The sequence below is a fragment of the Pan paniscus genome, chromosome 5 (genome assembly GCF_029289425.2).
Source record: "Pan paniscus chromosome 5, NHGRI_mPanPan1-v2.0_pri, whole genome shotgun sequence".
Classification (NCBI taxonomy): domain Eukaryota; kingdom Metazoa; phylum Chordata; class Mammalia; order Primates; family Hominidae; genus Pan; species Pan paniscus.
In genome coordinates this window covers 151,808,519-151,833,623 of record NC_073254.2, presented here as the reverse complement: position 1 = coordinate 151,833,623, position 25,105 = coordinate 151,808,519, and the positions used below count along the sequence as shown (strand labels likewise).

The window sequence follows — 25,105 nt, the reverse complement described above, 5'->3', positions numbered from 1 at the left end:
TATATCTTGGTAAATGAAATTTGAACTATGTTGTTGGGAGCTGGTTTTATTTAATTAAACTGTGGTAACTGAAATTTGTGCATGTCAGAGAATCATGCAAAGCTAGTACTAACTGTACTCTCACAAGTGGCCAAAATAGTTGTCCAAGGTGTTTATTTCAAAACTGTATTCATAAAACAAACGAACAAAAAAACAAGGAACAACCTAAGCTCATTTTAAGGAAGCTGGTTGAACAAGTCATATTTTACTTATACAATAAAATACTCGCAGAGGGTTAGGCTCAGAGATAGGCATGTCAGAAGGCTGAGAGGAAGATATACACACACACACACAAACACCACATACACACACAAAACAAACTAAGGTATAGCAATAGGAAGCTAGAAACAGCTGATGATGAACCTCTTCAATCTTCTTGGCCAAGTAAGAAGCATCTGGGTGGGAGTGTGGAAGGAATAGAGAGGGCTTAGGGCATCCCATGTGAAAGATGGCAACAAACCAGTGGTGACAACAAAGACTGTCAACGAGGGAAGAGTAAAAAGACCCTCCAGCTCTGGGAGCCCAGCTTAATCTGAAATCATGGAATATAACAAACTTGAATGACCTGAAATTCTAGGAGTGGAAGTGGGAAAATGGGGGGGAAACAAAAAAGACGACATGCCCTGGGAGAGGGAAAGGTGGGGAAAACAGAATACAAAAGGGGATAAGAGAATTAAGGCATGGGTGGAATGGCTGAAAGGGGCAGGACAAATTGGATATGAGTATATGAGTAGAAGAACTAGATGGACAGGAAAACTACTATGGAAAGACTAGGTGGTAAGCAAGCATTTAAATGGTAATCATTGGTTTAAAATACACATGGTTTATATATAGCTCTTTATCCTCTTGTTAAGTAGCTGAAGACACATGCTGACTTTAAAAAATCACCTCTTCATTATTAAAAAGAAGTTCTTGATTTACCTTTTATAAGATGAGGCATAGCACAGAACTGAAACAAAAGTATGACAATAGAAATGATCATTTCTCATTGACAGTCACATCCATAAAAGATGAAATTTAGAATATCTACTACTTTGTTACAAAACACCTAATCAGAATGATTTTTAGTAGGAAATTCCCCTTCAACAATTTTCAGAGCTGTGAAACCTAATTTAGTTTGAATTTTCCTGTCAAAGCAGTTTAACTCATCAATATCATAATCTACCATCCATTTTAATCTCCATAACAATTTAGGTATTTTTCCAATTTTAATATTTTCTAAGAAACCATAGAAATACATCTTATCTTAGAAAACAAGAAACTGGGAGACAGAAAGTAAAAGCAAAGTTTTTGGAATATTTGGAGTTTCCTGCTTCTTTAGTTAACTAAATCATTAGTTCTTAGACATTTAGTGAGTCAAAAGAAATACTAAAAAAAAAATTTTTTTCCCTCACCAATTCCCTCAAATACAATGGCATTAATATCATGTGTATTATTCTTTCTGTATCAGGCATTCATTGAAATATGAGTGTCCACAATGTGCAGTCCCTGTACTAAAGACCAGAGATACAAAGAAAACAACTCCTACCCTTACAGAGAAACAAAGGAAGTTGGCCGGGGGAAGCATTAGAACGAATGATTGCAATGGACTTCAGTAGAAACATGTAAAAAATGCTAACATACTAACAACACAGTGGAGAGCAGAAAAGAAGAAAAGGGTTTCAAAAGGCTTTACAAAGAGAGATTTGGAGAAAAAGGGACCTCTCCCTCTGTCAGTAAACAAAGGTTTGAGTATCTGCAAGATGCAATGTATTTAGATTCTGTGGGGAAATACAAAAAATAATAATAATTTGCGGTGAAGTCCTAATGTCAGAGTTTATAAATCTAATAAAGGCAACAACAACTCTGGAATGATGCCATAGGCTGATGATAAAGATATGACATAGTTAGAAGCAACCTAAGAAATGACATAGTGGTGACCATATATACGCCATGGTGCTTCATGCAAAGCCACAGAGGTAGGGAAGACAACACCAGCCTGGGAAGGAGAAAATAACAACAGTCATGGCTGTCACTTCTCTAGTAATTCCTATGTGCCGGGCACTTTTCTAAGAGTTTTATATTAAATCATTTAATCCACACTATAACATCACAAGACAGATTATGATTAACACAGTTTAAGGAAGGTGAGCTACAGAGGTTAGTAACTTGCCAAGGACCGGGGGTTGATAAGCATCCACAGCAAGATTTGAACCTAGGCAGGCAGAGTGTAAAGGAGGCAGGTAGGAGTGGGAAGGGAAGGGGCTGGAGGGAAAAGGGAGGGAACAAATGGGTCCTGAGGCAGCCTGGGGGCGGTCAGTGGAGTGTGTTCAGGCGCTGAAATATGAAAGTGACAGGACTGGATTTAATAATCCCAGAACGATCCCTTGGGATCATTGTGGAAGGCTATGTTATGAGTCCGGTGGGAAATGAGGCCTTGGACTTGCTAGACCCTCCTCACCGAGGAGATGCTAGCACCATGTTTCTCTAGGTCTTCCCTCACCCCTAGTTACTGCAGCTCTTACCATGCTCCATAAGATTTGTCTGTCTCTGACTAGACTGTGAGTTCCCGAGAGGCATGGATTTATTTACTCAACCCTGTGTTTTCCACGTCTAGCATGGTGCCTTGCACAAAGTAAACATTCAACAAATAATTTCGTTTGCTGGAGGATGGGGATTCGATCCCATTGAGTAAATCCAGTGCCAAGAAACTTCTACAAGATATTCAAAGGGAGACTCAAAGACAACACATTCCTGAAGAACTTTGGAGCATTACAAAAGCTCAAAGCAGAAGTTAGAATCTCTTCTAAAAAAAGTTCCTAAGTCCACTCAAGCAGTTGTTCATGCATGCTTGGTCTCTTATGCACTCAGTATCATTTTAGTTATGCTAGATTTATCTGAAGAAGATCCTCTGAAACTGCAGTGAAACTTGATGTGAAGCCCTTTACATAACTAGTCACATGAAAATCAGGAAAAGGGACATCCAGCACTGAACAAGCACATCACATAGGGACAAATCTCACAATCTCTCAGTGAAACACTAAAACTGAAGAAATTGACACCTGCCTGGTAGAAAGAGCTTCAAGTTCAAAATGACTTTGGTTCAAATTCTACCTTTCAATTCATTATTCAGCATTGAACAAATATTTCTTGAGATCCTACTACATCTCAAGCACTGACCTAGTGCGGGAGAGACACCTGTGCACAAAACAACTGCAGTGGTCTCAGGCGGCTTGCATTCTTCTGACTTCTAGACAACCAGCAGCTGTGAAAGTAGGGAATGTTTCAAATCCTCACTAAGCCTCATTTTTAAATCTATGAAGTGGTGATAATACCCACCTCACAAAGTTGGCAGGAGCCTTTGGCGGAATGTACAAAACATGCCTAGATTGGTGACGAGGGCATAGGGTTACTGAATAAATGGTAGTTCCTACTAGAAGTATCCAATCACTGAAAGGACTGGGCCCACTACAGATTCTTCCAAAGGGATAGTACAACTTTACCAATGTTTGTCAACTGTACGACAGCCTAGTTCCTATTTTCTTAAATGCCATAAACCAGTGCATTAACATTTTTCCTTTTTTTGTTTTAGTTCTACAGTAATCTGTTTTCAACAGTAGCTGAAGACCATGCAGGAGCAAGGAATCTGAGAAGAAATACAACAAATTATTTTGCAGGAAATGATGGCACTAGACATTTTAGTTATAGGTATACAGTGGCCTTCCAGCCCATGCTACTGAAAAGGGAATCCATGTAAACACCAATTTGTATTAATATGAGATTTCTACAGATTCATATCTATCTGCACTTTTAATATATTGCAGCCCTAGACTGATCCAAGCATTTTGGGTACAAGTAGCTGTGAAAAATCCTAAAACAAATGCCATAAAACATCTATATTATTTGCACTTCTGGGAGTTTATACTAAGGTTAAGAAAGTATGTACAAATATTTAGATGTAAATATATACATTACGGTACTATGTATAAGAAAAAATAGACATACACATAATGTCCAAGAGTAGGAAAATAGCTAAAGAAATATAGACCATCTATATAACTGTTATACAGCCATTAACAGTGATGATTTAGAAGAATATTTAATTGACATGGAAAAATGACACATTATTGGGTATAAAGAACAGATTATAAAACAGAATGGGTAATATGGTCCCAATTTTTGGTTATACATAAATCTACACTTGATGGATGGGCTTACAAGTTATTTTGTCATCATCTTAGTGTTTATATTTATTTTCCAAAGTTTCTCCAATGGACCCATGTACTTTTGGAATCAGTACACAGGACAACCACAGGACTAATGTGGGTATTAGTGACCCAGAGTAAACTCTTCCTCATTCTGGCATTTTAGGGGTTCTCAGCATAACAGTAAGCTCCTTCTCTGCCTATTTACCTTAAGCAAACTTCAATAAACAAATTCTGCCTGAATACTCAAAGCTCCATGAAATCTACCTAATCTCTCATCCTTAAATACAAATGAACCACCATGATTCACCAGTCATTGGAGGTAAGCCTAAGACAAAAGTCTAAGATCAACACAGAACGGTAAAGGGGAGAGGGGAATAGAAAAAAAAAATAGAAATAAAAAGACATCTTATTAAGTATATTCAATGGGATTCAAAAAGACATATACAAAACTTCACATCAAAGAGTCCTAATATCAAGTATCCAAAATAATAAATCATAGAAGAAGGCTCATACCGATTCACATCACTGCAAAATTCCAGGACAACGACAGTAAAAAGATCTTCAAGTGAAAGGCCATGCTAACTTCATAAACTAGGCTGTAAGGATGGTAAGATTAGAGTTCGTTTCTCCTTGGAGGTTTAGAAGAACTCAGTGGAGAACGTATCTGGGCCTAGAAAAATCTGTGTAAGAAGTTTATTAATTTGTGGTTCAATCTCTTCATGGGTTAGAGAATTACTTAGATTTTCTAATTGTTCTTGAGTCATTTTGATAAGTTGTATTTTTTCTTGTAATTTTTCATTTCACCTACCTTTTCAAACATATGGTTATAAAGTTGTTTATAATAACCCTTTGTTATACTTTCAGTGCCTGCAGCATCTCTATTTGTGTTCTTTTTCATTCTTGATATGATTTGTACTGCCACCCTTTTTTTGTCTGTTTGTTTTTTTACTTAATCAGGCTAACCAGGAATAATCTTATCTTTTCTTTTGTATGCTTATTGTTATTTTATTAATTTCTGGTCTTACTCTTATTTTTCTTTCCTTCCATATCTAGGCTTAATGTTCTGGGTTTCGGGGTTTTTTTTTCTTACTGTTAATATGGATGCTTAGATTATAGTTTTTCAGACTTTTCTTTTAATATTACTATTATTCTAACTTGTAAACCCCTTAAGACATCATTGTTTTATAAGTTCATTTAAACTTACCAAATATTTACCACTTTCTTTATGCATTTTTTCTTCTCAGCTTTCATCTGGAATCATCAGCCTAAAGTACATCTTTTAGATTCTTCCTGATAGCAGACTCTCTCAGTATTCGTTAGTCTGCACATGTCTTTGGTTTATTCTTGTTTTTGAAAGATATTTCTACTGGATATGCAAATTCCAGTTTGGCAATTATTTTCTTTTGGCACAGTGATGATATCATTACACTACCTTATGCTTTAATCATCACCACTGAGAATCCAGTCATCAGACTATCATCCTTTTGAAGTGAATCTGTCTTATTTTCTCTAATAGCTTTAAACTTTTTTATTTTCAACTTTGTGTTCTACAATGTTATTCTGTTGTCAACATATATTTATTTTATCTATTCTACTTAAGATTCAACAAGCTACCTGAATCTAAAGATTGGTGTCTTTCATGAGTTCTTGAATTGTCATTTATTCAAATACTGTTCAAAATAAGAAATAAGGCAAGATAGATAATAGTAACAGAAAACAGTATATTATTTTTAAAAAGATCTAGAAAGTAAAAAAAATAAAATTTCTAGAAATGAAAAATAAAATGAATAAAATTAACTCAATGATTTAAGAGCAAAAGAGACATGGTAGAAGACACTAAAGATTAAATATTAATGCCTGCCTATGTGATTCCTGGGAACATCTACTATGATAATTGCCTTAGAGCAGAATGCCCTACATACTCATAATTATGTCAGCTTGGCAATTATGGGAATAGTAATATTTATTATCTCATTAACAGGTTTCAAGATTCACAGAAATCATTATAGGAATATCTATCAACTTACAGCTGGCATAGGTTGAAAATGACAATGATAGAAGGAAGGGGAAGTAGTAAAGAAGTAATCGAAGAGTTATTTTATAAACTTTGGTTTGTTTGTTTGGTTGGCTGGTTGGGTTTTTGTTTTTTTTTTTTTTTTGAGACAGAGTCTCACACTGTCACCCAGGCTGGAGTACAGTGATGAGAGCTCACTGCAACCTCCGCCTCCCAGGTTCAAACGATTCTCCTGTTTCAGCCTCCCGAGTGGCTGGGACTACAGGCATGCACCACCACACCCAGCTAAGTTTTGTATTTTTAGTAGAGACGGGGTTTCACCATGTTGGCCAGGATGGTCTCAAACTCCTGACCTCAGGCGATCTGCCCGCCTTGGCCTCCCAAAGTGCTGGGATTACAGGCATGAGCCACCATGTCTGGCCTTTATAAACTTTTAAGTAATTTATCAAACTACACACACATACACACACACAATGACAACAGGAACCCCAAATAAGCTAGAAAACTCACTCTTGTTCTTGGTGGACAAGGTCATTTATTACCAAACCACTGCTTGTAAAGATTGACAAGAAGCAATCAGTAGGCTAATGGCAACATAACAGAGGGGAACCCTACTGGTTTCCTTTGCCTCTGCACAGATCCACACATAAGGTAGTACTTGTCACTACCTGCTCAAGCCCAGCTGCTAAAGCACGTCTAGGACCTCTCTGCATGAGCTCTAAGCAAGCTAAGATCACAAGCACTTTCCCTAAAAAGGGATTCCTGCTTCTATGGATAAAAACAATCTCTGCCCTATGGATGCCAGTACCGCACTTTCCATAAACATAAAAGGAAGAATATTGGCTTTAAAATGAGTAATGTTAAGACAGGAGTCCACAAAAACATGCTTCAAAGACTTATCACAGCAATTTTGTTTGACTTTCCAAGAATCCACCATCAACCCGTTTTTTTACAATAATGATTAATGAAATTGCTGGACATATGCCAACATGTCAAACAGTACTTGCTTCTAATTTGTGTCAGTGTCATGAATCTCGTGCATTTAAAAAAACGCCAAGTTCTTCTATTATTTGGTAAGTGGGGAAAATCAGTAGCAGGCTGAGTTTAATAGATTTTATCTAAGTGGATTCTAATTGTGAATAAAGAGAACAATAAGATTTTGTCTAAGTGGATGCTAATTGTGAATAAAGAGAACAGTATTCATTAAAACACACACACACACACACTCGGCTGGGTGTGGTGACTCATACCTGTAATCCCAGCACTTTGGGAGGCTGAGGCAGGCAGATCACCTGAGGTCAGGAGTTCAAGACCAGCCTGACCAACATGGTGAAACCCTGTCTCTACTAAAAATACAAAAAATTAGCCAGGCATGGCAGTGGGTGCCTGTAATCCCAGCTACTAGGAAGGCTGAGGCAGGAGAATCGCTTGAACCCAGGAGGCAGAGGTTGCAGTAAACTGAGATCACTCCATTGCACTCCAGCCTGGGCAGCAAGAACAAAACTCCATCTCAAAAAAAAAAAAAAAGAAAACCACACACTCTTTTTGGGGATCTTTTGTGCTTTCTGTCGCATCTTTCTTTTAAAAGAACAGAAGACAAGAGAAATAAAGTCAGAGAAGGTTGAGAAGTTTTACGATTACGACACGAAATGGAAATCCTTAAGTGGTCCCCATATGTCACTTAGGGGATCTGGGCCTTTAACCTTTCTTTAAATGAAAAATTAAGATAATCACAAGTATATTTTTTTAACTTTCAAGTATGATATGATGTACCTGAAAGAGAACACAATCCCCTAAATCTAATACAATGTTAGGAGTCACTGGTAATAGAAAATTGCAGCTCAAAACAATTACTTTAAATGATGAGAACACATGGACACATGAGGGGGGAACAACACACACTGGGCCTGTCAGGGGTGCAGGGAGGGAAAGCATCAGGAAGAATAGCTAATGGATGCTGGGCTTAATACCTGGGTGATGGGATGATCTGTACGGGAAACCACCATGGCACATGTTCACCTATGAAACAAACCTGCACATTCTGCACATGTACCACTGAATTTAAAATAGAAGTTGAAGAAAAAAATAATAAAAATAAAAATAAACAATTATTTTAGATAAACATAGTATAGATTTGGTTGGACTAGTATCTTGGGAAAATAAAACTATCAGATTCTTCTCTAAACTAAAATTAGTAATCCAGAAAAAGATATTTTAGTACCTCTGGTATTTAAGCAAATAATCATTACATCATTTCTCTTTTTAATTAATTATCCTGATAAATAAGCATTTGAAGAACAGACTCAAAGAAAACTCCTATCAGTAACTCATGGGAGCTGGTAATGACAATTGACAAAATAATTTTTTTAGAAGGAAAGGTTAAAATGAAACATCACATTAAAAGACTGGCTTAAGAAAGCAGGAATGATTCATATTTTACCACTTAAACTGTAAGTAAATTACACATTAAAATTCCAGCCATATTCAATTAACAATATAAGTTTGGTGAAATTGTGACCATAATCACAAAGAGACCAGTAACTCTCAATGGTTTCATATCTGAATTAAGACATGTATTACTTTTGGAGCTTTGTGATCTTGAGAAAGTTACATTATTTATGTCCCTTTATCAATAAAAAAAAAGAGTTGGACTAAATATTTTCTATGGTCCCTAATAAATGTAAAATGTCTACAAATTTACTTCTCTCTGGAAACTAATCATACCTTTATTTGAATAACCCCTGACCCTACATCCCGTACCCTCTTCTCTTAAAGACTATTACCTCAGCTGGGCGCGGTGGCTCACGCCTGTAATCCCAGCTCTTTGGGAGGCCAAGGAAGGCAGATCACGAAGTCAGGAGTTCGAGATCAGCCTGGCCAACATGGTGAAACCCCGTCTCTACTAAAATGGTGAAACCCCGTCTCTACTAAAAATACAAAAAAAAAATTAGCCGGGCGTAGTGGCACACACCTGTAATCCTAGCAACTCAGGGGCCTAAGGCAGGATTACTGCTTGAACCCAGGAGGCGGAGGTTGCAATGGGCTGAGATCATGCCACTGCACTCCAGCGTGGGCGACAGAGTGAGACTCCATCTCAGAAAAAAAAAAAAAAAAAAGACTATTACCTCAAAAATGTACATGCATAAGATTCTTGGTTGAACACCGGCTATTAGAATGAGAAGCTTGTCTTGAGATGCTCCTGAAACACCAGCCCAGGAGGCTTACTTCCCCAGGCAAAGCAGAAAAGGGGCCAGAAACTCACCTGCAGCAGGCCCTTTATATTTGAAATCTTTCCTGGGTTTCTGCAAGCCCTCCAGACAGCTGATATTTCTAGGGCAATTATTCTCCTCTTCTATCATGCTCATTCATTTTTGTTTCAATAAGTACCAAACATTTTCGAAGAAAAAGATAAAATTTAACCAGCACCTATAACTTCTGCCTCAGTGGGCAAATCACTTCTTTACTAAGATCTCACCAAATGCTTTCACAGGTCGTTTCTCTCTGAAGTTAAAGGTCAAAGAATAAAACATCCATCTCATAGTATAAAGTAATGGTTTCATTGAGCTTTCATGTTCACCTTCACTCCATGACTTGTAGACCGTCATTGTATCTTGAGACACAAGCATTTCATCAATAAGGAGAGTGACAGAAAACACCTCAACTGCACAGCAGAATCACTCTTTAAAAGGCTAAAGGGTCCCTCCTCAGATACAGCCTCCAGCCACTGGAACTTCTATTTAGATTCACAGACAGTTAACCCCCAGAAGTAATCATAGAATTATTAAATATCCACTCCTCTGTTCTTGGTCTGATGGTTTTAACTGTCTCCTGTCTTCAGTAGGACTGTCACTGTCGCAAAATGCTGTTTTTGTGGTCTTTCTTTATCTACTGTACTGATTTACTTCAGCATCTTAAGAAAAGCAATCTATTGAGAAAAAAGATCTTGAAGTGCTTAGTAAACAAAATTTCTCTCTCTTTCCTGATAACAAAATACAATGGCAAATGGAGCAAATGTTTAAAGGTATAAAATAAAATCACCAGAAGAAAAGATGAGCAAATATTTTTTAAATTTTGCTTTACAAGTATGACACAAAATCCAAAAATGATAATGGAAAAGTTGATACATTTGAGTTCATAAAAATTGGAAATTCCTGTAAAGCCAAAAAAAACAAAAATCCACCACATTGGGATGCGGGAACAAGGAGAAGACATTTTTGGTATATGACAATAGATAATAGGGTATAAAAATCAAGTAGAAAAAAAAATCCAATTTTTAAAAATACCAAAAGTAATAAACCAACTATTTAAAGAAAATGGCTAATAAAAATATAAAACATTCATTTTCATTAAAAAAAATCAAAGAACTACAAATCAATGAGTCCCTTTCCTACCCAACAAAACGAACAAACATAAAAAGACTGATAATCACAAGCTCTGACAAGCACATGAGGAGAAATAGATTCTTTCACACTGTCTTCACAGAAGTGTAAGTTCCTTTCTAAAAGGTCATTCCAATGAATCTACCTAAATTCAAAGTGTGCATATTTACCACTCTTGCAATTCCATTTCTATTGTCTGCTAGAAATATTCACACAAGCACACAAAGATATGCACACAGAGATATTTATTGTAGCAGTGTTTGGAATTGCAAAAACTTGCAAATAACCTAAATTTCTGTTTATAAATCATGGAGCAAATATAATTTGGTAAATCCAAACAACATAAAATACTATCCAATTATTTTAAACTTATGTAGACCCATCACTGGAATACTTGCTCTTAAAGCCTTCAGCCTCCATGTAAGCAGTTACCCTTACACGGAGGCCACCATGCTACGAAGAATCCCAACCATTCCGTGCACAGAGACCACATGGGGAGGCCCTAAGACTGCATGAAGAGACAGAAAGATGACTGGCCAGCCCCTAAATGCCCCAGCCCTTGCTGTTCCAACTCTAAGTCACCATCTAACTGCAGCTGCATGAAAGACCCTGATTCACACAGGTCCAGTCAAGCCTTTTGTGGACTCCTGACACACCAAAAACTATGAGAGATTTTTGAGTTTACAGAGCTGATGACCAGGTGCTGAACAGAGATGAATTTATCAAGTTGGTCACACAAACCAAGATGGCTCCCTGCCCACCTAAGGAAGCATGCTTGCCTTTCTCCTTCTCCCAGATCTTATGCCTAAATCATTCCCAAGGTAAAGTGCACATCTGGCCAGCTTCATTCTGAGGGAATAACCTGGTTATTTATCACTTCATTGGAGAAAGGGAGATGTCTGAAAACTAATCCACACATATAGTGCAATGGAGGCATGGGTGGTGTGATGCCTACCTTTGGGAAATGCACAGAGTTCAGGCACAAAGGTTTATGTAAGTCCACTCCTAATTTGCAGGGTGGAGAAACTGACTTTTGATTATACACACTAGTTTTATGGTTATATAATATTAAGAAATCTGTAAGGAAAAAAAAAAACAAGTCAAGAGAACCTAAAAGCCTGGAACATCCTGTAGGGCCAGAAAGTAAGGAAGTGCTAAACACTTACAAACACACACACGTCAAAGGGTCACAGAAATTAACTGCCAAGTGGCCATGGCTGGAACAAGTTAAGCAAAAACATGAAAAACAGAGTACTGGGTTATAATTCAAAGTATAAAATAGACATTAATGACTCCATACTGAAAAAGACTGAGTAAATAAATATAAGGGGGAGAACAAATTTCCAATTCAGAAGAATTCCAAATAATTTATGCAGATACTCCACCATCAAGGAGGTGGAATGTAACTCTCTACCAAAGGTACAGTATGGAAAGGGACAAAAAAGAGTATCTTTACAGCAAAGAAACCTGAAAAAGACTACCTCAGCCGGGTAGTCAAGGTTAACATCATCAATGACAAGACCTATTAATAGCATTAATAGCAGATACTCTTGAAATGATGAGTTAAGAATGGCACTTTATCATCTGTCATGTGCTTCCCAAAAATACGTCAGTCAAGTATAATCATGAGAAAAACATTAGACAAATCCCAGTTGAAGGACATTCCACAAAATACATGACTCATACTCTTTAAAACTGTCAAGGTCATCAAAAACAAGGAAAGTCTGAGACGCTTCGCCAAGAAAAGCCTAAGGAGGCCTGACAACTCAGTGTAATGTGGTATTCCTGGATGGGGTACTGGAACAAAAAAACAAAAAAAGACATTAGGGAAAAAACAAGTAATTCTGAATAAAGTATGGACTTTAGTTAATAATCATGTTTCACTGTTGATTCATGAGCTGTAACAAATGGACCTTACTAATGTAAGATGTTAATGACAGAAGAATTGGGCGTGGAGTATATGGAACTCTGCACAAGCTTCACAGCTTTTCTGTAAATCTAGAACTATTCTCAAACAGTATGTTTATTGAAAGGAAAAAGAAAAAAGAGAAAAGAGAAACAGGCATGAATCCATATTATTCTACCAAAAAAATTCCATTTCATTTTTTAAAATTTTTGATCTATTTTCTTTTCTTTCTTTCTTTCTTTTTTTTTTTATTGAGAGATGGGCTGTCACACTGTTGCCCAGGCTGGAGTGCAGTGGCGTGATCTTGGCTCACTGCAACCTCCACCTCCCAGGCTCAAGTGATCCTCCCATCTCAGCCTCTCGAGTAGCTGGGACTACAGGTACATGCCACTATGCCCAGCTAATTTTCCATATTTTTGGTAGAGACAGTGGTTTCATCATGTTGCCACAGCTGGTCTTGAACTCCTGAGCTCAAGCAATCCACCCACCTCGGCCTTCCAGAATGCTGGGATTACAGGCGTGAGCCACCCAGCCTGGCCCTATTTTTTTTATTATTGTTTTAAATGCATTTACACACCCAAACCCATATACATATATAACTGAGAAATGATTCTATATACAATTTTTGTTTCATCTTTTTGCATGTAATACTATTTTGTAAACATTTTCTTATCTTATCAATAAATCTTTTAAAATATACATATTTTAATTTAGGTAGATCTACAGGCTGGGACATGGAAATATGTAAATCATAAACAGAATTAAGTTAAAAAGGCAAACTGAACTTTCACTTTTTACATTTCATCAATGTATGATTTTTGTAAATCAACAATGTGCAGACAGTGCTTTCACATCCTTTCCCTGCCTGTGATGGGCACTGTGGTCAGGTGCCTGGACTCCCCTTCAGAGATAAAGGCACCACTGCTCCTCCAGCTGCTGGGAGTGGTCACCTATAGGGAGTGTCTCAGCTAAAGACAGCCGCTTTGCCCAAAGTCTCTCCTCCTTCCTGGGGCAGGTTGCCCCCTCCTGGACCACTCTAGAGGGTCTCACACTAGTTTAAGAAGGTCCGTAGAGTGGGCATAGCCTCCAATGAGCATCACATCCACTGAGCATTGCAGCTCACCTTCACCCTCTGCACAGCCCTACTTTCTTGCCTTGCCTTCCACAGGTGCACAGCCTCCAATGAGCATCACACCCAATGAGCACTGCAGCTCACATTCATCCTCTGTATGACCCCAATTCCTTGTCTTGCCTTCCACAGGTGCTGATCTCAAGAACATACTCTAATGAAATCCCAGTCATGCTCATTTCCATCTAATAGTCTGTTTCCCAAAAAACCCAAGTTGTGTTACTGCCTTTTCTTTTGATCCGCCAACTCAGAGAAATAACTTTGACTACTACATTTCCCAGACTCCCAGACTCCAAGCATCAGACCAGGAGAGGCCAACAGGAAAGAGAACATTGGAGGGTGGAAGGAAAGGAGAAATCAGAATGTATCTACCTTGTCCTCCCTGCTCCGGGTGGGACCCCTGCAGTGGCTGCATCTGCCCAGGGTCCCAGCTGCTACAGCGAAGCCCTAGCTCCCAAGCTCTGGTTTCATCACCTTTTTCTTTTGCCCTTCCTGCTCTCCAGGTGGTAGTGGCTTCCTTCTGTTACTCTTCTCAGGGTTGCCTAAGAGTCCTACCATTCCCTGTTTGACCGTTAGCTCTTCTAACACTTTTGATATTTGTTTCCTATATTAAATTCTTTTGATTAAGTTACTGAGTATGAGCTTTGTTTTTCTAATTGGACTCAAACAGTAAATAATCAGATCAAGACAGATAAATACATGGATGGATGGATAGAGAGACAGACAGACAGACATCCCAAGGCACAATCTAAACTAAATTTAATATAGGCAAAGAACTCTCCATTTTGAGGGTAATCTTGTTTTCTAATTCTCAAATCCCTTTGATGCAAAAACATATTTTAATTAGATCTTTCTTCAGTTGGTTTAAAAAAAGAAAAGAAAAATTGTCCCCCAATCATGAAAATAGTTGGTCTCTTTTGCAGCAACTATCAAGAAAGATATGTCGTTAAATAAAAATAGTATTAAATTACTTTAGAAAAGAATTGTAAAGTTTAGTTCAGCTCATAAGATAGGAGAGGGAGGAAAGTAGTTTTATTAATGGTGCAGAACAGCTCTTTCTGCCCTCAGGCAGAGGACCCAACAGATGGACTGCAAGGAAAAGCCTCATGAATCTTATCCAAAAAACATAGTTTTTCCTGCCTAGGCAAGTATCTTGCCTATGCAGATAGTGGGTCAGAGATGAAAAACAAAGGGTGGAAAGAACATAATGTGCAGTTAAGTTTCTGTCATTTATTTGCTGTTTTTTTCTGAAATAATTTTTGGAACATACTCATTCGGGCACCTTGTGTTTATCCTTGAAAGATGGGCTCAGTAGAAACAAACAAAAAGACAACTAAACAGAGGATTTCTAGTAATTCTTCCTGCGTACAGGAAATGGGAGATATAAACCACCACTTAATTTCTGTAAAGGCCTAGTATTTTATTCAATCACAATCACAGTGAAAACTTAAAGACAGAATTTTAAAATTGGTAATGGAGGGGAATGTGTGGGCCTGGGGCCTGGGGCTGGAGTCACATAGGGCTCCGGTTTGTTTTCCAGCTGCCTGCTGGACCTCACTACCCGGATGGCCCACAGGTACTGAAACCCCCGTGTTTTCAATACCACACTCATTAGCCTCATCCATCATTGACCCTGTGGCCAAAGACAGGAAATTTTTCAATTTGAGACTAATTGCAGGGTTCCAGTTGGCCAGCATTCATAGGAATGAAGACAAACACAGAGATGGTATGTCTAAGAAACTTCAAAAGGTATAGATCACCTGATTGAAGCATTTCTGATTTATTTAATATTTTTTCATTATATTTCTGTCCTCCTACAAGGGAAAGTCATGATTACACTAACCGAGCTAAAATGTTTACTAGCAGACACCCAGTCATCTTATCACATCTTAAAATCATGGTAGGATGTCTTCTGGTATTACATCATGCTGATCATGTGGACATGCTGGCTGGAGCTCTCCAGCTGACACAGAGCAGGGTTCTGTGCTGTCTTCATACAAAGTGGAATTTGACAGTCATTGCACCATGCCTTGGAACATCCTGAAAGCCAGCATAAACACATCCTCTAATCCCGGGACATCACTTTCCGATCCCACTCGGAATCCAGAACGACCTCCACTGACAGCAGTACTCCTACATCAATGCTGTCTGTTACGAGAAACAGCTCCATTGGTTTGCAACGTTCTTCCCCTACCTGGTGCTCTTGCACACACTGTTCTTTGCAGCCTGCAGCAACTTATGGCTTCACTACCCCAGGTACCAGCTCCAAGCTTGAGTATTTTGTGGCCATCCTTTACAAGTGCTTCGATTCTCCATGGACCACCTGCACCCTGTCAGAAACAGTGGCCGAGCAGTCAGTGAGGCCTCTGAAACTCTCCGAGTCCAAGATTTTGCTTTCGTCCTCAGGGTGTTCAACTGACATAGATTACAGAAAGCAGTCATTGCCCCACCTGCAGCCGGGTTTGGAGTCAGCTGGTATAGAAAGCCCAACTTCCAGTGGCCTGGACAAGAAGGAGGGGCAAGAGGCCACAGCCATCTTTGAAAAAGTGAGAAGATTCCGCATGCACGTGGAGCAGAAGGACATCATTTATAGTGTGTATCTGAAGCAGATAATAGTCAAAGTCATTTTGTGCTCATCATAACTTATGTTCCATATTTTTTAACCTACATCACTCTTTAAATTGACTATTCAGTTGACACGTAGGCTTTTACAGGATATAAGCCTACCAGTGTGTCTATTCCTTCGCAGAAATCTTGAAGTTTCTGGCTTCATTTTATACCATTTTGGATATACTCTACAGTCTGACCTCCTCCTACAGGCTGTGGTGGATGCTGAGGAGATCCCTGAAGCAATATTCCTTTGAGGTGTTAAGAGAAAAAAGCAACTATAGTGACATCCCTGATGTCAAGAATGACTTTGCCTTCATCCTTCATCTGGCTAATCAGTATGATCCTTTTTATTCCAGACGCTTCTCCATATTCCTATCAGAGGTCAGTGAGAACAAACTGAAACAGATCAACCTCAGTAACGAATGGACAGTTGAGAAACTGAAAAACATTAGCTTGTGGAAAATGTCCAAGACAAGATAGAACTACATCTTTTTATGCTCAACAGTCTTCCAGACAAATGTCTTTGAGTTCACCGAAATGGAGGTGCTAAGCCTGGAGCAGACCCTGGAGGTGAAGCTGCCATCTGCCGTCTCACAGCTGGTCAACCTCAAAGATGTGGACCATTCATCTCTGCTAGTAGAGCATCCTGCACTGGCTTTTTGGAGCAGAATTTTAAAATCCTCTGCCTGAAGCATCCTGAAACGGGAAAAATCCCATGCTGGGTATTTCACCTGAAGAATCTGAAGGAACCTTATCTTTCCCCTATGTGAGAAACTTTTCTGTCCCACACAGGGAGGCTGTGTTCTCCCTCAACAGTTCAGTACTGTGCAGTTAGACGGCTTTCAGGACTTAAAATATCCAAGGACCCTCTACTTGCAGAGCAGCCTCTCCCAGATCCCACAAGTCATTGCAGACCTCTTGCCTTCACTGAAGAATTGTCCCTTGATAATGAGGGAAGCAAACTGGCTGTGCTGAACAACTTGAAAATGATGGTCAATAAGAAAAGCCTAGAACTGATCAGCTGTGACCTGGAATGCATTCCATACTCCATTTTCAGCCTGAATAATTTGCATGAGTTAGACCTAAAGGAAAATAACCTTAAAACTGTGGAAGAGATCATTGGCTGTCAGCATCTTCAGAATCTTTCCTGCTTAAAGTTATGGCACAATAACATTACTTACATTCCTGGATAAACTGGGGCATTATCTAACCTAGAGCAGCTCTTTTGGGGTCCTATTAATATTGAGAATCTGCCCTTGCAGCTTTTCCTATGCAGCAAACTACATTATTTGAATCTAAGCTATAACCACTTGACCTTCATTCCAGAAGAAATCCAGTATCTGAGTAATTTACAGTACTGTGCTGTGACCACCAACAACAGTGAGATGCTACCAGATGGGCTGTTTCAGTGCAAAAAGCTGCAATGTTTACCTTTGGGGAAAAGTAGCTTGATGAATTTGTACCCTCATGTGGGTCAGCTGTCAAACCTTACTCATCTGGAGTTCATTGGAAATTACCTGGAAACACTTCCTCCTGAACTGGAAGGATATCAGTCCCTAAAACAGAGCTGTCTGATTGTTGAAGAGAATTTGCTCAATACTCTTCCTCTTCCTGTAACAGAATATTTACAGACGTGCTTAGACAAATGTTGACCTAATGAAGAGACCCATGTTTCAAAATCATTTTTAAAAGTATGCTCCAGGGTTTTAAATAAGAAGTAAAATTTTCTAAGTTAATAAAGATGAAAAATGGGTGACTATTATGAAAAAAATTAGTAATTAATATATGAGCTTATAATTAGAAAGGGAACACAATTTTAGAAATGTGTCACCTCTTCATGTATATATTTGGGCTTAAATCAACTTAATCATATTCAATAATCATTTGGATAAGGAATCTTAAAATAATATTTATGAGAACATTGATATCTTAACCCTTTTAATTTGTCTTCTAGTAAATGTTTCTTGAACAAGTACTATGTACATTTTCATCATTGTTAATTGGAGAACTATCAAGGTATTTTTTAAAAACTATAATATCACAATTTTTACATGCTATCCAAGAGAAGTTTTTAAGATGCTAAAAATGTTCCACAGATCTGTACTGTCAATATGAAAGTGACTAGCCGTGTGCCATTGCATAGCACTATGGATGTGGCAAGAGTGATTGAGGAAATAAACTTTTTGCTTCATTAAAGTTTAATTAAATGAAATTTTAATTTAAATAGCCACATGTAGCTAGTGGTTATCATCTTGGAGTGAACACATCTACAGACTCAAAATCTAGCAGGAATAAAAAAAGTTACGAAGTGGTCAATTAACAACAACAACAACAAAAAGACAGTGTGCTCTTTTATTTTCAGGCTCCCTTTGATTTGTTAGTGCCACTAAAGCTATTATAGTTTTCAGGGTCCCGTTGATTTGTTTGTGCCACTAAAGCTATTATAAAATGACTTTTCCAAAAGTAAATCAGACCTTGTCACTAAGAACAAAAATAAAAAAGAAACCAAACAGAAAAATATTTCAGTGATTTCCAATTGCTTTCAATTGCTTTTGTTTTGTTTTTGTTTTTTTTTTTTTGAGACACAGTCTCGCTCTGTCACCCAGGCTGGAGTGCAGTGGCGCCATCTCGGCTCACTGCAACCTCCACCTCCCGGGTTCAAGCAATTCTGGTGCCTCAGCCTCCCGAGTAGCTGGGATTACAGGTGTGTGCCACGACGACAGGCTAATTTTTGTATTTTTGGTAGACATGGGGTTTCACCATGTTGCCCAGGCTGGTCTTGAACTCTTGGCTCAAGTGATCTGCCGGCCTCAGCCTCCCGAAGTGCTGGGATTACAGGCGTGAGCCACTGCACCCGGCCTCCAATTGCTCTTAAAACAAAAACCAGCTGGGCACGGTGGCTCATACTTGTAATCCCAGCACTTTGGGAGGCCGAGGTGGGTGAATCATGAGGTCTGGAGTTTGAGACCACCCTGGCCAACACAGTGAAACCCCGTCTCTACTAAAAATACAAAAAATTAGCTGGGCATGGTGACGAGCACCTATAATCCCAGCTACTCGGGAGGCTGAGGCAGGAGAATCGCTTGAACCTGGGAGGCAGAGGTTGCAGTGAGCTGAGATGGCGCCACTGCACTACAGCCTGGATGACAGAGAGAGACTCCGTTTCAAACAACAACAACAACAACAACAACAACAACAACAACAACAACAACTCCTGCCTGGAGATGGCTCTGGCAACATTTCCCACCTCATCCCCATTACACTCCACTCAGCGCTGCACACCAGCCATCCTGGCCTCCTCCAAGCTCTGGGATGGGCCATGTCGTCTCCTCTCCCAGGGCCTTTCCCCTGCTGCTGCCTTTTCTCATAATCCTCTTCTGCTCGCCTGTCACTTCCTAAGAAATGCCTTCTCAGACCTCCTGGACAAGGCTAATTCCCCCTCGCTATGTACACAGCTTCTGGGCTGCACTTATTTCAGCTGCAACTTGAGATATTCTTGTGTAATTCTTCGATAAATATCTGGTCCCCTCAGATAAAACCCAAAAAACAGACAGTAAGTAAACTTTCCCTTTGACCATTTAGCCCCCAGCCTCTTGCACCAGACTGCCCACACAGTAAAAACTCTACATATTTGTTAAATAAGTTACAAACCATAGCAATAACAATATTGAACCCTGATCTAGCATCTACTATCAGGCACTCTTCTCATTAGTTTATAAATATGAATCCATCTAACCCTCAAAACAAACCTATGAGGTACTACTACTATTATCCCCATTTAATAGGCAAGGAAGCTATGACACAGAGAAGTTAAGGGACCTGCCCAAAGACCCAAAGCAATTATTGGCAGAGATGCGATTTACACTCCAGCACTCTGGCTCCAGGGTCTGGCCCTTACTCACTAAGCTCTATGGCCTCAACAGGATTCAGTAGCAATTGAGTGGTTCTGGGACAGGGAGATGGGGCCAAAGAGCATCTAAAGAATGTTTCATTTGAGAGGACACATTGAGTTGGGTCTTGGTGGGTGCCTGATGTTGGGTGAGAAAAGGAGAGGTTAAAAAAATCACGGTGGGGTAGAAAACAGATATAATCTGTACAAAGTGTATTTGGAGAACTGTACAAGGCTGAGCTGAATGTCATAGAAGGCGTGCTTCAGAGGTGTGGAATGCTGAAGAGAGATATGCATCTTCAGTCCTTTTTTGACTCTCTAAATGGGCAAAGTGCCATCACAGCAGCAGTTGACTGAAACATATCTGAGCCCTACAATCTCCTAAATACAAAGTATGCACATAATATTGCATGTACTATACATCATATAGGATACTGAGTCCCACTGAGGTATGGAGGCTAGGCCAGACACTCCCAAGCCAACAGATTTGCTCCCTCCTACCTCACAGAACTGTACCCATTAAAGGAGATAAGTCTTTAGCATAGGGCCGGACAAATAGTAAACACAAATAGGTATGTATGTATTTAACAAACACACATAGCACTTACTACCAGCAAGGGTCTACTCTAAGTGGTTGACAAATATTAACTCATAAATGACTGAACACATATGTCACAGACTTTCAGCACTGCTACGAATGGATGAAACTATTCATGGTGAGCCCTACAGTGATTAACGTCTACTGTTACCCCGCGTGTGGGAAATAAAAACTAGTCTCGGCTTAGGAGTATATATTTTCTCATTGTGTGCTGTGGCAGTCCCGGAAAAATTCTGAGCAGAAACATAATGCAGAGAAGCTATTATTTTAGAAAAACTAGTAATTTAACCATGAAAAAGAGACATAAGCAATAGAGATGGAGCTGAGGAATGAATAAAACAGAAAACAAACATGTACCAAAAAGCTGGAAATTCTTGGGGACTGAGAATGTCTAAAGTATGCATAGAAATAGTTTCAAAGATTACCTATTGAATTGAGGATACTAAAATAAAAGTCTCAAAATCCTACTTATGAAAAGTACATTAGAAAGCTGTCTATCAATGGTAAACTTTCATAATGGAATATAAATGAAAAAAGGCAACAGAATAATACACACAAAGTGATCTCATCTTTGTTTTTTTTTTTTTAAAAGTGATATGTACACATAGAAAAGTCCTGGAGGGGAAAAAACCCAAAAGCAATTTTCATTTTCTTCTTTATACTTTTTTATATTTTCTGAATTTTTTGCAATAGATAGTATTTTTATAACAATGGGGAAAATATTATAAGCTCTCAAAACAAATATTTTGGAACTAGAAGGAACCCATCTAATCCAACTCCTCATATTACGGTTAAGGAAACTGAAAGTCAAAGAAAGAAAGTAATTGTTCAAAGGTCACATAGCAAATGATTCCTGTGATTCCAGTTTAGACCCTTTACATGAACGCTGTCTCTGAAGACCTTTGCTTGAATCATTCCATAATACTCAATATTCTTTTTCTTTGAAAGTTTCTAAGAGATAACAAATGTATAAATACTTATATATGTCAATATTCTTCACATTTACCTCCTTTGTGCTGATTAGTAAGGTATTCAAATAAATCGTGTCCAAGTAGAGTTGTTTCCTGCTTATTTCCCCGACTAATCCAAAAGTAGGTAAGACCAACAGAGTCTACTCATAATGCTCCTAAACCACACTGTTCCCACATGAATATTTCATTCACCTGTTTCCTAGTATCCCAGAGATTCTAATCGAAATGGTGCTGGGTGGCAGTTTATAGGAAGCTAGTGTGTTTGGATGATGAAGTATTATGGAATAAACTCTGGGCCAAGGACATTTAACCTGATTTTACATCACCTGAAAAAGCGTTGGTATAAGATTCCTTTGTTTTGGTTTTGTGTCAAGTATACCGTTGATTGTTGAGAGGGGACTGCAGTGGAAACTTGGAATTGGATAGTTCCATTGATCGTGCGATGGAAAGCACCATCTACATGATATTTTGATAGATGGATGGCTGAATTGGAAAAACATCTGAATGTTATCAGGTAACAGCAAAGACAGAAGATTGGCAACGCTAAGGGCAATAAAGAGCAATTAAAGGACAAGCCAGTGCAGAGTAAAAGAAGGCAATTAAATTATAAGCAACACACGAGAGCACAGGCAGGTTCCTGAAAGACAGAGATGGCATATATGTGCAAGAGCAATGGGGCTACTTGTATCCATGTGCCACTGAGGTTCACGGAAGGAAAGGGGCCAAATGCAACCAGCAGTAGCACCAATTCAACCTAATGCAACCACAGTTGAGGTCATGGAGGCCCACTGAGTTTTTTCATTTTGTTTTAGGTTTCTAATCACAACATCATGTATGAAGTCAGTGGCACAGCGAGGGTTAATTAGAATTCCCAGCTACAGAAATTCCAGATGTGGTGCCTTCTGTGCTGTCTCATAGCCTTATGGAGTGCTGATACTCAAACTTAATTGTTCAGACAAACCTCTGAGGATCTATGAAAATGCAGATCTTGGTTTAGTAGGTCTGGGGTGGGGCCCAAGATTCTGCATTTCTTACAAATACTAAGAGGATAATGCTGATATGTCAGTCTGCAGACCACACTTTGGGTAGTTAAGGATGTAAAGTGCCTTCTGAGTAAGGTAAAATAAAAAATTCTGTCACATTGAAGCTTATCAACAATAACAAGAAAAAAACACTTATTCAGGGCATATTATGCACCATTTTGTACACATTATATAATTTACTTCTCCTAACACACTCTAATATGATTTTGTCTCTATGCTACAGTTGTGGTACTATTTAGGAAACTTCTTTGTCTATATTCAAACAGCTAGTAACCGTAGCAGGATTTAAACCTGATTTTGTCTGACTCCAAAACTATTCACCAATAAACTACAGAGATGAGATCAACAGAATTATTAATTTTGTGATCTTGGAAAGTCTCCAAACTTTCTCTGAGCCATGATTTTTTCATCTCTAACATGGGGACGGATAACAGCAGAGCTGTGGTTTGGACTAATGAGGTAGGAGATGTAGAAGTATTTTGAAATTTATAGAAGAATGTAAGGATACAATCATTGTAACTAGGTTAATTTTCACTCTCCTCTCCCTAGTTCTTGAGAGTTTGTTTGGAGGTTCTAGCAGGGGAGTGCACCTATTCATATACCCTTGACCAAAGACTGGTTCTCATCTATGGAAGATGGTCATCTTCTTCAACCGAGCGCACATCTTCGGGAGGGACACACGTGGAGTAGTGAGGGAGGAAGGGGACACCCGCCTAGCCAGCCAGATAGCCAAATCAGCCCTGGCGATCAATGGGGTGATAGAAGTCACAGCCAGATCGCCCTCACATCCCCTAGTTCTGAAAAATATTACTGAAAATATTACTGAATGTACACCTATTTCCTAAATATTTGTAAATATATTCACGAAATTTTTCTTATCAGGATCCCATTATACTTCTAAAAGTTACTAACAACCCTAAGATGCCTTTTCAGATGATTATGGACATTCTTCTTTAAAACCACACCAAAATTCTAAAAGTAGTAATTTCTTAAACTATGGCCAGTCGCTCTGAAGCAGGGAAGGGGGGCAAGATGGTTTACATCGCGAATGGACAAGTGCTGGACAGCTGGAGTCAGTCTCCATGGAGATTATCTTTGATAACAGATTTCTTATGGGGAACAGCTGAGTTTGTGGTTTTGCTTTTCAAAACTCTGCTTCAGCAAGATGCGAAAAAAAAAAAAGAAGCTATGGAAACTCATCTGATTCCAGATATGATGATGGAAGAGGGCCACTGGGAAACTCTCCCCAAAGAATTGGTCGAATCAATCATTTGCGTGGCCCCAGTCCTCCTCCAATGGCTGGTGGATGAGGAAGGTAAATGTCTGCTCTACGAAGCAGACAACTGGACATGCATATTCATAGCAGAAAGAAACCATCAAGAAGTGGGGGGCTGGCCATGCTGGAGCAGTTGACAAATGTGTGTGTCTAAATAGGGACTGCTCTGTGTCCTCACAGATGAATGAGGTAATGCTGGGAATTCCCTCTGCAGGGAACTGGCTGACTGACATGCAGTTCCACAAATGCACGTTTGTCTCATTATCTTTTTTGTATAGTTTATTAAAGTATTAATATAGTTTCAATAAGTAAGTATTTTTAGGTTGCAAAATGAACTCCTCATCTTTATATTAAATTCACAAAAAAACTGAATCTGAAGAATATAACTAAAAGGCCGTGTATTTAACACTTAGTGTCACCTTTTCAACTTCTGAAATAATGTTCATTGGTAATTTGTTCTCATTTATAAATCACATTGTATTCATTTCGATAGAATGCATATATCTGTGCTCTTGAATTAATTTTTATCTTATATTTGTCTTTTGAAAAAAGTAAATTATGGCATAAAAATGGAAAAGGTATTACTGAACTTTACATACTGTTACATTAAAATCCATTAGTCTATCTTGCACTTTGAATGGAAATTATACCAATGCATAATTTTGTAACATCATCCACTCATCCTTTGGAAAATATTGGTTCACTAAGTTCTATCATTCTTCCAAATGTTAACGCATGTCATTAAACAACATGAAAAAAAACCACATTCCTCGCTATCTTCATCAATTTTGTGTAAGGATCAGGAAGCTGTTACACTCAAATGGCAAATACAAGTTTTTCAAAATTCTAATTTTTGCTTGGAAGCTCAGATTTTATCATAGACAGCTGATAGCTTCATAGGTTTTCCTTGAAGGGACAAGTTAACATCACTCATTTTTGAGAAAATATGTCAAATAAATAAGTCTAAATAAAAAGCTTGTCAGTTCTTTCAAATAAAAATGGTGTTCTTTGAAAAAAAATTAGTTCAGCTTGCAACTTAAACAACTGCACAGCTGCTTTTCCTC

At 38.6% G+C, this 25,105-nt stretch overlaps 1 protein-coding gene and 2 pseudogenes across 1 annotated transcript in view; 2 read left to right on the top strand and 1 right to left on the bottom strand.

The window, feature by feature from the left end:
- ENPP1 (ectonucleotide pyrophosphatase/phosphodiesterase 1) overlaps positions 1-25,105 on the bottom strand; it is an 85,058-nt gene that overhangs the window by 49,251 nt on the left and 10,702 nt on the right. The window lies entirely within an intron of this gene.
- On the top strand, positions 15,484-17,916 carry LOC100974283 (volume-regulated anion channel subunit LRRC8B-like; annotated as a pseudogene).
- Positions 23,798-24,084, top strand: LOC106634915 (selenoprotein K-like; annotated as a pseudogene).